General features: G+C 39.3%; 1 long non-coding RNA gene across 1 annotated transcript; it reads left to right on the plus strand.

The window, feature by feature from the left end:
• Positions 1 to 19: 19 nt before the first annotated feature.
• On the plus strand, positions 20 to 8,682 carry LOC129407601 (uncharacterized). Its single transcript, XR_008631621.1, has 2 exons — positions 20 to 7,013; positions 7,052 to 8,682. It is a non-coding gene; the product is annotated as an uncharacterized LOC129407601 (long non-coding RNA).
• The last annotated feature ends 5,127 nt before the right edge of the window (positions 8,683 to 13,809 follow it).

A 13,809-nucleotide genomic window follows, 5' to 3' on the forward strand; every position in this document is an offset into this window, starting at 1 on the left:
ATTAAATACAAGGGGTGTAACGATATCCAAGTCTCACGATACGATATTTATTGCGATATCACGGGAAAGCTCACGATATGGAGAGGAGGTTCACGATTAGGGATATAATAATATACAAATCTCCCAGTACGATATTTTCACGATATACATCTCACGTTACGATATTTATTGCGATATTTTGTGGAGGCAAACTAAACTGTTAACTGTTTTTCCTCTTCAAATGCCCTCACAAGACTTAATCCAAAGAACTCAGACTTAAAAGTGTTAGAACTGTTATTTCTTCTTGTAGTCTGCAAAGGATCATGGTCTATGTAGTTCCCTCTGTCTTTTTTTAGCTGTTGCAGCACCATAACTCTTCATTTAAGCAAAGAGACTTGTGATTCGATATATTGTGATGGTCTACGATATTATTGTGAGAACTCTGACACTACGATATCACGATATTTTGGTTATTTTTACATCCCTATTAAATACTAAATACTAATATGCTAGTCCTATATTGTCCTATTAGGGATGCACCGATTCAATACTTTTATTGGATATCGACGCCAATATTGAAAATACTGAAGGCTGAATGTTTCTGTCAGTAAAAAGTCCCTCTCAGACCGATCTCGTGTTTGATTCAACCTGACCATGGCAGATCTGCTGATGGTTCTTCTGCTGTGTCTTGTGCTGCTCTGACCCAACCCAACGTTTCTCTGAAGGGAAACCAAAAGTTTTGCTTCTCATCAAACCATAAAACCAGTGTTTCAATTCTCCTCAGTGTATCTCATTTAGAAACACGGAGAGCTGTGTGCACAAGTAAGTTTTGTTTTTAAAGAAACAGAACCAACAGTGTGAGCTGTGCTGGTAATGATATGGGCTTATCTGGAGCTGTACAACTGAGTGCATTGTCCATTCATTAAGGCTGCTACAGTATATTGAATCACAAGTTCCTTTGCTTAAATGCAGGTTTTATAGTAATCACCAGTGTTGGGAATAACGCGTTATAAAAGTAACGAATTACTGTAATGCGTTGCTTTTGCTGTAGCACAGTAATGTGGCATTACAGGGAAAAAAATCGTAATATTTTACTCGGTACAAATGTCAGTAATGCACGTTAACAAAGCTTTTTCAGCCTGGTTGAAGTGGTGGGTTTTTCTTCATACAAATTTACTAAAATCACCACGATATCAACAGCGGTGAAACACTGAAGACGCGCCCGTGTAGACCAGCGCAGAACTCCGCTCCGACCTGGTTCAGTCCTGGTTTAGTCCTGATTCAGCTCTGGTTTAGGCCTGGTTTAGGCCTGGTTCAGTCCTGGGTTAGTCCTGGCTCAGTTCTGGTTCAGCTCTGGTTCAGCTCTAGTTTAGTCCGGGGTTCAGTCCTGATTTAGTCCTTGTTCAGTTCATATATGGCGCAAAAGTTCAGCATTTTCACGGTTAGAGTGAGAGTAACTTAAAAGTAATTCAATAGTAATGTAATGTTTTACATTTTAAATGCAGTAATATTATAATGTAACTAATTACTCTGAAATGACAGTAACAAGTCATAAATAGCACATTAAAGTTTTGAAGTAACTTGCCCAACAGTGGTAATAACATCTTATAAACATTGGGAGCTACATTTCCCATGATTCATTTCAGCACAGACAGCATGAAGAGATGTGTTTTTACCTGAATTCTTTGGATTATGACAGTAATAATTCACACCAAAATCTTGTCAAGGTATTTTAAACGCAAAAAAGAGCCCCATCTACAATTACATCAGGCCTCTTCAAACCGTACCGTGTTACATCCCTACCAGTCATACCAGCCAATGTGGGTGAAGTGCCTTGCTTAAGGGAAGGTTGACAGTTTTGACACTGCTGTCTCCCATCCAACTACTAACCAGGCCCAGTCCTCCTAAACTTCAGAGACTTTGATACAAGTTTTAGCACTGAATAGAAGTGACCTCAGAATAAGACCTCCATTGAAACACCGGGACATTTTTAACACCACTGTCATGATTATATCTGGTCTTCCTCTTTCCTCTTTACTCAGAAATAGTCCTTTGTTCCACTTCCAGGTCTTTGTTCCCCAAGGTCATGAACACTCCTCTGACGCTTTAGCAGCCGTTTCCGTTGTTATGAATTGTATTTATTTTGTCATCCACAGAGATGTTTGAAGAGAACCTTATGGACCCAAACCAAAACTCCGGGAAAGGACTTGTACCCAGACCCAAACGCTCTACCGGAAAAACAGGATTTACTCTGGATCCAAACGCTGGGTCCGCCTCCGAAGAAATCCGGACTGACAGTAGCTTAAAGTCTACATATTTGAACTGTCTTCACCACCAAAGCCCCATGCAGAACACATGCCATGAAAGAGCTGCCCATATGAGGTTTATATTTCTATTTTGGTTATCTGACTGGTTAAAGTCTGTGTTACTGAGCACCTGCCATCAGCTCCTGTCAAACTGCTCTGTTAATGTATTATACAAGCTTGTAGAGGTATTTATGCTCATGGGTTACAGTCACGTGACGTCAGCACAAGAGTCTCTAGAGATGAACCTGAGCTGGAGACAGGTGAGAGTGGAGAGAGGTGGAGGACTTTAATCTGTGTATCATTTGTTCATTCATTTTTCAATATAAAACCAAAAATAAGAAAATGAAAAAACAACAGTTTTCTTCATTATTTGTCTCCAAAACCAAAATGAAAAAAGTGTATAATTCTTTTTTTAAATTTTCGATTTTGTGTTTAAATGAAGAATGGAAAAAAAATATAACGACCGTTTCCCGTTTATATGACTCCTGTGACTGCGATGCCAGATTTTGCACTGCATACGGACTGAACCAGGACTGATCCAGGTCTGGGACCAGAGCAGACCGAGCTTTGACTCCAAGCCTCCGCGGGGTCCAAGCCTCAGCTTCAAGCTCCGGCCCTGCTGTGGGCTCTGAGCCTCCTGTCTGGTCCTGGTCCCAGTCCCGGTCTCAGTCTGGGTCTCAGTCTGGGTCTCAGTCTGGGTCTCAGTCTGGGTCTCAGTCTGGGTCTCAGTCTCGGTCTCAGTCTGGGTCTCAGTCTCGGTCTGGTCCCGGTCTCAGTCCCGCTCACGTTATCAGTTTTTTTCCATTTTTCATTTAAACACAAAATCAAAAACTTAAAAAAGAATCATTATCCATTTTTTCATTTTGGTTTTGGAGACAAATAATGAAGAAAACTGTAGTTTTTTTTGTTGTTGTTTTTTTTGGTTTTATATTGAGAAATGAATGAAGAAATGATACATGGATTGACTTTGAGACAGTGTGGTGCGGTGAAGAGGTGTTTGTGTTCGGTGAGGGAGGGGCAGTTGATTTTGCATCTTTAGGGGGGTTGGGAGATTGAGTATTGTTTTTTTATTGTCTTTGGTGTTTTGTAGGATTTTCAGTCATAAGTGATATAATAAATGTATTGTTAAAAGTCAAAATTCAGGTGAGAGTGTCAGATGGAGTTTGCAGTGAAATTGTCAGATGCAAATGTGTTGATTTGTGTTTTATGGTTCATATCTTTGTAATTCCTGGGCCTATCCACATGAAACAAAAACTGGCACAAAGTTCAGCGTCTTCTCTGTCACGAGAAATAATTCAACCCCAAAGACATGATTGTTTCAGGTGAAAGGACTTAAGGACCATAAGATTAAAATGACAAGTTTCTGGAGCTGATCAGACACAAATAATGAGAAGGAGAAACATTAGTGGAATTTTTGATCCACAGATTAGTCAAGTGACAACAATCACATCTTTGGGGTTGAATAATTGAACCATAACTGGAGCTATTATGAAAAAAAAAAAATCACTTTTGTTTAGATGGTGAACTTTGTGCCACTTTTGTTTCTCGTGGATAAGCTCAATTACAAAGATATGAACCATAAACCATAAATCAACACATCTGCATCTGACAGTTTCACAGGAAACTCCACCTGTCTCCAGCTCAGGTTTCCACAGATCTAGTTTGTTGTAATGTCACAAGAATGCAACCTAAAACTTAAAAGAAGCATCTATCTGTTATATCTGCTATATTCAGAGTGACAACACGAAACACTGAATCATTTGAATGGTGATAGTGTGGACTTGAAAAACACAGAGGAGGCCTTGGACGTGTTCTCATTTTAGACCACTTAAAACGAGGTCAAAACCAAGGACCAAACCAAGGACCAAACCAGAACTGGACCAGAAATGAAACTCAGAACTAAACTAGGAATACACTAGAACTAAGTGAGGTAAACCAGGGTCTAAACCGGGTCTAAACCGGGTCTAAACTGTGGTCTAAACTGTGGTCTAAACTGTGGTCTAAACTGGGTCTAAACCTGGTCTAAACCGGGTCTAAACCGGGTCTAAACCGGGTCTAAACCGGGTCTAAACTAGGGTCTAAACCGGGTCTAAACCGGGTCTAAACTGGGTCTAAACCGGGTCTAAACTAGGGTCTAAACCAGAGTCTAACCGGGTCTAAACCGGGTCTAAACCGGGTCTAAACCAGGGTCTAAACCGGGTTTAAATGAAGGACCAAATCAAAAGTAAACCAGGGACTAAATCTACTCTTGTTGATTCCCAGAGGTGGTTAGTAGTAACTTGCACAATACTTCTACAGTACTTCTTGTAGTACTTCTACATTACTTCTTGACCTGAAGTTTAATATTTTTCCCGTGATAATACTTTCCCTTCAGTTAGCGCTGAAAGCTTAGACTGTGTGTGTACAGTCTATGGGTGAGACTTTGTGAAAAATATTCTTACTTTTTGTTGTGGTCTTTTATGAAAGTACCACAGTGATGGCACAGGTGTATGTTTAGATTTATTTTATACTAAAACATACACATGACTTATTTCAACAGTTACTCAGTCCTTGAGTATGTGTTTTTTTTCCTGACATTTTCTATTTGTCTCCTTCTGTTTGGCAAAAGGAGGTTGAGTTCTGTCCAAATGAAGGATCTCTTTGACAGACCATAGAACAACACACAGCTCTGTCAAAAAGAACCTTTATCTGGACAGAAGAGTGGAGGACCTAAATGATTTAAGGTTCATGTGTGAATTGTGCACAGGTTAGTTGGATGAGTTGACAGAATTCAGCTTTGTCTCTTTATATTTGAGTAGTATTGTCTATAGTAGTTCTGCTCTACCTCCTCTGTAAAAGCACGTTGTAGATCACTGGTCCCGTTTTAACATCTGGTTTCAACTTCTGTGGAAATGAACTTTAATATGTAATACAAAACAACTCATGTATACCTGGTTAAAGCCACAGTATGTAACTTTCTGGAGGTGGTACGGCGCCTGCATGGTTCCAGGAGAAAGCACTCCTCCAAAAGAAATGAGTCATGAGTCGTGTGTGTGGAGATTCAAGGGCACAGTGTGAGGGTGCATGTGCATTTTTTATGTTTTTCAGTGCAAAAAAAACATGCTTTTATTTTAATCTATTTTTTTTTTAATCATGTTACATACTGTGGTTTTAAGAAAAAGACAAAAAAGCAAAAGCACGTTAAAATGCACTTTAATACTTTATGTATAGACTTGAAATGTAGCAAAACCTCAACATACTCCTTACTGTTACTGTGATTAAAACTGTTATTTGATGATCTGAATATTCAGGTGGGAGTGACATCATTCACTTTTTTATTGGTTTAAAGACAAAAGTCTACTGTCCATGTGTCCCTGAGCAAGACACTGACACAGTATGGACAGGAAGGGCATCTGGCACAAAAACATACAGGTTCATAATAGACAAATAAGACAAAGGAGAACATCAGGATTTGAGCTGAGACTTCAGTACAGTGTGACAGGAGCCGACAGGTGCAAGTGCTCACAGATACAGACTTTAACCCGACCGGAGATCAATGCAACAAAACTGTAAAATGAAAATGAAATGCAACAAAATGAACATTTGACCAAGAATGAATGTGACTCATGTGCACTAGAACGAATGGATTTGTGATCGAACCATGATGGACTCGTGTTTCAATCAGATTATTCTGGAGAAGCAGGACCAAACCAGGACCAAACCAGGACCAAACCAGGACCAAACCAGGACCAAACCAGGACCAAACCAGGACCAAACCAGGACCAAACCAGGACCAAACCAGGACCAAACCAGGACTAAATCAACACCGAACCTGGAACAAACCCGGAGTAAATCAACACCAAGCCAGGACCAAACCAGGACTAAACCTGTATCATCTTAGGTGTAAATCAGGACACACACACAGTAGCAGTAGTAGTAGCAGTAGTATTAGCAGTTACTGAAGTAAATTCAGTATGTGACACTGAAGTAGTTTTAAATGTGGAATATTTCATTTTATTTTGTTTTTGTTATAATGAGGTGAAATTTGTGTTCATATTTTTAACAACTTTAGTGTCAGTACTCTATTGAGCTCCTACAACTGCCACTATTACTATTACTATTACTATTACTACTACTACTACTACTATTACTATTTCTATTTCTATTACTACTATTACTACTATTATTACTATTATACTACTATTACTACTACTACTACTATTACTATTACTATTACTTACTACTTACTACTACTACTCTGAATGAGGTTCTCTGACACCTGTTGAATAAGACCCAAATGATTTGATGTACATTAGATCATGGTCTGACTCTGCACTGTACTTGTACTTCAAGTACGACTAAACACTTAAACTCCTCCCAATAAGGAGCAGAGTAATTGGTTTAACAGGTTTCCACACTTCAAAGTGTGTCCCTGCAAACATCTGTCTGTCCTGAGTGATGTCACATAGTACATGAAATTGCAGAGAGAAAATGTTATTCAAACACTGTGAATTAAAAACGTTTCATTTGGTGTTTAGTTCCACTTGAATGTTCTCAGTTCAAGTGTAAAGATTGAAAATAGCAGGAAAATTTTCATTTTCTAATTTGAGAAAAACAAGTAAGAAAAACACAACCACTGTTCAAAATGTATACTCTAGAACTATATTATATTATAACTCATATGAATTTAAATATAACTAAAGTGGACTGTCCAGAGTTTGGTGCAGTGCATTTATAGACAGTGGTGTGGTGTTTTTAGTTTCTCTGCTCTCAGTAAATGATTTTAGGTGAACTAGAATCTTTTTACAAGAGTACAGGAGAGTGTTCACTTTCAACTGTCAACATTTGAAAAACTATTTAAAGCACAACTATGTAACTTTCAGCAACAGAGCTCCCCCTGCAGCTCCATTATGAGAATACACTGTCAGGGATTAGACTTCTTTTCTTTTCTCCTCTCTCTCTCTCTTTTAATTGAACTAGGCAGTCCTTTTTTATATTCTTTTTAAATAACGTTGCAAAGTCATTCTCTATTCCTTTTATCGAAAGTCTGCTTACTTTTTCTTTCACTTGCTACTTTCAATCCCTGTTCTTGAAAGATAAAAACTAACTGTAGACCAGACTATAGAGACATTATTTATTTAAAATGTTGGTGTTGTTGTTGTTCTGGATTTAATGTTTAAGCATTAATTATGTTATTAAACATTTATTTTAATAAGGAAAAGTGTAACATTACATGTCTCAAAAGAAGAGAAAACATGCAGATGGTGTTGAAATGTTTTAATAAATATTTAGTTTGGCCCACAACTTAGTCCCAATTTAGAATTTTGGCCTCTGTGAATTTGAGTTTGACACCTCTGCTTCAGAACATTGTTAAAACCTGCTCAAAAATCTCAGGGGTCACACTGAGAGAGCTGCGTTCTCTGTGAGAAGAGCAAGTGCTGAGCAAAGCGAAGTGTGTCATGACTTTATCATGATGCTTCCAAGCCTCAGTTTTATGCTCTGTTACAAAAGACAAACCACCTCTCAGATTATTTTGTGTGCTCTGCTATAAAATTGCTTAATGCTGAGGGTAGTGTTTTTGAAGTTTTGCAATGTAATACACATATTTTATATTGAATTCCACTTGTGGACTGTAGCAGACTAACAGCTGTGTGTGTTTGTGTGTTTGTGTACATGTGAGATGTGACATCTGCGCTGAGATACTGCAAATGAAGTGCCCTCTGTGATCAAGAACGTTTTCTGAATCTGAATCTGAATCAAAAAAAGGAGTAGTCTCTGTGAGTGGTGACAGAGAAAGACCCAACAAACAGGTTTAACAAAGACCAAGTCAAATGTTACACAGTTCTGCTTTAAACTATTGATGATGTCACACATAAGTTAGTGTGTTCTGTGACCAGCAGAGGGCGTACCTGGTGTAGGCTTGTTTTTACTCTTCATCACTAGTTTGTAAGGTTAGTGTTAGTATTAGTGTTAGTATTAGTGTATACCCACAAACTAGTGCACTTATAAACCTGGTGATCTTTTGGCTCTTCATGGATGTTTCTTCCTAACAGCAGCTCATTTGTTTACCTGTTTCCCCGTTGCTATGGTGATGCTCACAGTGTAGTGATGTAGAATAGAGTTAACTCTTGCTGAATAGTGCCCAGTTGTTCAAAAGTAATGCACGACAGACATTTTTATTTAGTTAGTTTATTTATGAGACAGGAACAGCGCACAATAGACATAACATAACCTTAACAGGAGAGATTCACTGTACCAGGCTCTAGCACGAGAGCTAATCCATGTTGGACTGGTCTCTGTATACTCTGAGCTTTTGAATGCTTTTTATGACACGCCTTTGTGACATTGCACTTCAACTTTGTTAAGCTGATTAATAAAAACAATTAATCATTAAAAAAATAATAATGATAAAAACAAAGTTTTGTTTTTGCCTGGGAATGGATCCAGAACTCGAACTTCTCCAGTAGTCTGCTTCACAAACATGTGACATGCCTCTATATGTGCTACAGACCTGGTTTAGACCTGGTTTAGACCTGGTTCAGACCTGGTTTAGACCTGGTTCAGACCTGGTTCAGACCTGGTTTAGAACTGGTTCAGACCTGGTTCAGACCTGGTTTAGTCCTGGTTCAGACCTGGTTTAGACCTGGTTTAGTTTTGGTTTAGACCTGGTTTAGACCTGGTTTAGTCCTGGTTTAGACCTGGTTTAGACCTGGTTTAGTTTTGGTTTAGATCTGGTTTAGTCCTGGTTCAGACCTGGTTTAGACCTGGTTCAGACCTGGTTTAGACCTGGTTTAGTTTTGGTTTAGACCTGGTTTAGACCTGGTTTAGTCCTGGTTCAGACCTGGTTTAGACCTGGTTCAGACCTGGTTCAGACCTGGTTTAGTCCTGGTTCAGACCTGGTTTAGACCTGGTTTAGTTTTGGTTTAGACCTGGTTTAGACCTGGTTTAGTTTTGGTTTAGACCTGGTTTAGACCTGGTTTAGTTTTGGTTTAGATCTGGTTTAGTCCTGGTTCAGACCTGGTTTAGACCTGGTTTAAACCTGGTTCAGACCTGGTTTTGTCCTGGTTCAGACCTGGTTTAGTCCTGGTTTAGACCTGGATTAGTCCTGGTTTAGACCTGGTTTAGTCCTGGTTTAGACCTGGTTTAAACCTGGTTTAGTTTTGGTTTAGTTTTGGTTTAAATCTGGTTTAGTCCTGGTTCAGACCTGGTTCAGTCCTGGTTTAGTCCTGGTTTAGACCTGGTTTAGTCCTGGTTTAGTTTTGGTTTAGACCTGGTTTAGTCCTGGTTTAGTCCTGGTTTAGACCTGGTTTAGTCCTGGTTTAGTCCTGGTTTAGTTTTGGTTTAGACCTGGTTTAGTCCTGGTTTAGTCCTGGTTTAGACCTGGTTTAGTCTGGTTTAGTCCTGGTTTAGTCCTGGTTTAGTTTTGGTTTAGACCTGGTTTAGTCCTGGTTTAGTCCTGGTTTAGACCTGGTTTAGTCCTGGTTTAGTCCTGGTTTAGTCCTGGTTTAGTTTTGGTTTAGACCTGGTTTAGTCCTGGTTTAGTCCTGGTTTAGACCTGGTTTAGTCCTGGTTTAGTCCTGGTTTAGTCCTGGTTTAGTTTTGGTTTAGACCTGGTTTAGTTCTGGTTTAGTCCTGGTTTAGACCTGGTTTAGTCCTGGTTTAGACCTGGTTTAGTCCTGGTTCAGACTTGGTTTAGTCCTGGTCGGTCTTGTTACAGGACTCAACAGGAGGCCTGTCATGATAATCACTGTATCGACTTATCGTTCTATAACTGACAGAACATTTATTGTGTTTTTTTGTTTGTTTTTTTTTGCTTTACTGGGAGATTTGGGGAATATTTAGAATGAGTACAAGTACAAGTGTCAGAGCACATAGACTCGTGTACACACATGGACCAACATGAACCTACTGCACCACTCACCATTACACTTCTCTACACTGTCTCTGACACAGCTACGACGTAAAACTGAACTTAAAATTATTTGCATGATCTTATATTCATAAAGACTCAGTGTGAATCATAGAAAGTTGTTCAGTTGATGTTTGATATCGTCTTGAGGATAATCTCCACAGACACGTTAGAATTCTCTGACTAACAATCATCAGATCACAAACGTCCAGATGATTTTAGAGCTGTTCCCCTGGTTCAGGAGGATATTGAGGCATGTAGAGATGTTCTTTTTTTAGATTGATGTGTTTGCTGTGTAAGAAGTGACCTGGAGTTGAAGTGTAGTTCACCTGTTGGGGGCGTCTTCACCCTCCTCGTCTCCTGCTGTAGTCCTGGCAGAGGTGCTGTCTCGTCACCAGTCCAGTCATCACCAAGTCATCTATGTGTGTGTACGGGTCCAAGTCATCCACTCTTTTTCTACTTCATCTATCTTCTTGTTCTTTCCTTTGATTGTGTCCCTCGCTCACACTTCTTCAGTTGCCTTCAGCAGATCTTTGTGTTGAAGCATCAGTGTTTATGTTAACCACGTTACTCAGCTCTTGTGTCAGTGAGTTTGAGTGGAGTGAGTTCTTCACTTCTTCATGTCGTCTTTGTGAGATGATCTACAGTGGCTTGTTTATTTGAAAGACATTAGTATGAGGTAAACCTTCAGACTAAGAGCAGCATTACTATTTATTTACTTATTATTACCAACCTGTTACTGCCTTTGTGATGTAAAAGCATGTGTTCTTCTTTTTCACTCAGCTAATTTACAAATGTGAACAATAACACAGGTTTTATCTTTTTGTTTATGTGTATAATAGATCTGAGTTAGTTTCATTTGTGTGAGTTTGCTGTTGGAAGGTAAACAAGTTTATTTGCAGAGCACAATTCATACACAAAGTAATTCAAAGTGCTTTACAGAATAAAAAAGATTAAAATCATCTTAGAAGAGTGTGGAATAAAAAACCTTTCAGTCATATTCAGCTAAACAGAATTGTTTTGAGTCTGGATTTAAAGAGTCAGAGCAGAGGTCTGCCTCACATGTTCAGGAAGACTGTTCCAGGATTGAGCTGCAGAAAACTGAAACACTGACTCTCCATGTTTAGTCCAAGTTTAGTCCTGCTTTAGCCCTGGTTTAGTCCTGGTTTAGTCGTGACTCTGGCACCAGCAGGAGGTCGGTCCCTGAGCTCCTCACAGTGCAGATGTTCATGTGGTTCTAACATGTCACAGATGGACTTTGGTGCTCAGTCATGGAGAGACTTGTACAAGCAGAGCTGCTTTAAAGTCTCTGAGCCACAGGAGCCAGTGCAGATCTGGAAGTGCTGCAGTGGTCTGACACTCACCTGTTACACCAGTCTAACCTACTGGACACAAACACAAGTCTCTCCAAGTCTGTTTAGACAGTAAACCTGAGATTAGATGGTCCCATTTAAACTCACATTCATTTGATCATTTCCAGTGCAGACTAAACAGTTTGATCCTGGGTTCTGTTTTGTTATTTCAGTTAAATGATCACACACACACACACATTGATCATTTAAATATACTTTATTTGTTTACCTGCATCTCCTCATGGTCCACACACAGAGGGGGCGTCAGCCATTTTTAAAGTTGTGGGCCGGACCATGTGGATCATTGTTTGTGTGTATTTGACTTAAGTGTTTAAGTGTTTCTAGTCTGTAAACACTTAGATTTAAAGGGGATTCAGGCCCTTGTAAAGGACACGGGTACCTTTAGAGTTTTAAAGTGACCTGTAAAAGAAATGTGGTACTTACCTGGGGGACTTTCTGTCAGGGAGTATAAAAGGTGCTCGGGTCGGTCAATAGAGGGAAGACTTCTGTGTAGTTGGGTGCACACTGTGGTTGTGTTATTGTGTTATATAATTCAGTTATTTTACATTCACAGCCAAAGTCTATTTTAATACATTTGTTCAGTAAGACACTTTTTTGTTAAGTCTGTCTCTCTATTTTGACCACATTGGACCAGCTTCCCCACACACTGTCTCTTTGTTTCTGTGGGTCAAAGATGAAGACTTGTGTGTTGTCTGAGTTCAGCTGGAGGCAGTAGTTCCTCATCCACACACTGATCTGTTGGATGTGGTGGCAGAGTGAGTCTTTTGGTCCATATTCACCTGCTGCAGTGTGACAGAGAGTGAGTGTGGTCTGTAGAGTTATGGTAGGACATGTTTTTGGGATGTCATGTGTCATGTTGATCAGAGCAGTCTCAGTGCTGTGGTGGGCTCTAAAACCTGACTGGAAAACTGCAAAGGAGTTGTAGGACACATTTCTTAAGCTTTCACCTTAACTCGTTCATCCTTTTAGAGTCATTATAGTTCTGTGGTTGTATGACCTTGACTTTTTCACATAAACAAAAGTATTCTTTGGTTGTATTTCAGACTCAGACGTAAACTCCCAGCTCTGGACTGATGATCACTAAACGAGTGCCTAAGATCTGGATGATGCCAATGGGCTCGACTACCAGACTATGCACAGGATGCACAGGTAAATTATGATTACAAAACATGCAAAACTGACACCTTACACTGTATGCTATAAGAAAAATATATTGAAAATTGTTTCTATATTTTTTTTTAGCTCCGATTACAGCTACAAAGTGCCTTTTAATGGTGTTCAGCCAGTTGGTGTCTACGGAAACGGGTCCAAGTCTGGCTCCATGGGGCTTGGAAATGCATCCTCTGAAACAATCACACCTGTCCTCTGAAACAATCACACCTGTCCTCTGAAACAATCACACCTGTCCTCTGAAACAATCACACCTGTCCTCTGAAACAATCACACCTGTCCTCTGAAACAATCACACCTGTCCTCTGAAACAATCACACCTGTCCTCTGAAACAATCACACCTGTCCTCTGAAACAATCACACGTCCTCAGGCCCAGTCACACATGTACAGAGGTAAATCTGAGGGTATTTAAGTGTCATGGTTGATTATTTTCACTGTGTACACAGTAGGGCCCCTTGAAGACCAGGGCCGGCCCTCGTAGTGTGCAAAAAGAATCAACAAAAAATGTATAATAAATAAGAGGATACAAGATGTCCGCTTTAAACAAATCCATAGAACTGACCCTGTCAATCAGTTTATACTAAGACGTATTAAAAATACGGAGATGCACTATAATAAAACCTGTTTTTAGAGCTTCACATTCTCAAAAGATCATACTGACTCTCATCTTTCATTAAAATCTGAACATCATTTTTGGTATACGAGATAACAATTTGGACTGGATCTATTTTTCCTTTTCCAATTAAGCCAATAGAATCCTGCCTATTTACCATTTGCAAAAGCTTCAACAGAAAAGTCATACTGACATGGAGGTGGTTTGTCTCTGAACATCCCAATAATTGTTTTTTATTATTATTATTATTTTTTTTTTAACAATGTCTGCCTTTAGCATTCTATTCTATATTATGTGTTTTTGATCCTGTCATTAGAAAAAAAAAAGACTTCTCACATTTATAACCACAGACTTTAACTGGAAAGAGGAAATGTTCCTAAACCCTGGTCTTATCCTAATATTTGAGCAGTTAAAGCATGACTCCTGTTTGCATGTTTATTTATTTATATCAGCAGCTAAAACTAATATGGCGGCATGT

This window comes from Boleophthalmus pectinirostris, unplaced genomic scaffold (assembly GCF_026225935.1).
Source record: "Boleophthalmus pectinirostris isolate CB_2022bp ecotype Guang Dong unplaced genomic scaffold, ASM2622593v1 HiC_scaffold_1279, whole genome shotgun sequence".
NCBI lineage: Eukaryota > Metazoa > Chordata > Actinopteri > Gobiiformes > Gobiidae > Boleophthalmus > Boleophthalmus pectinirostris.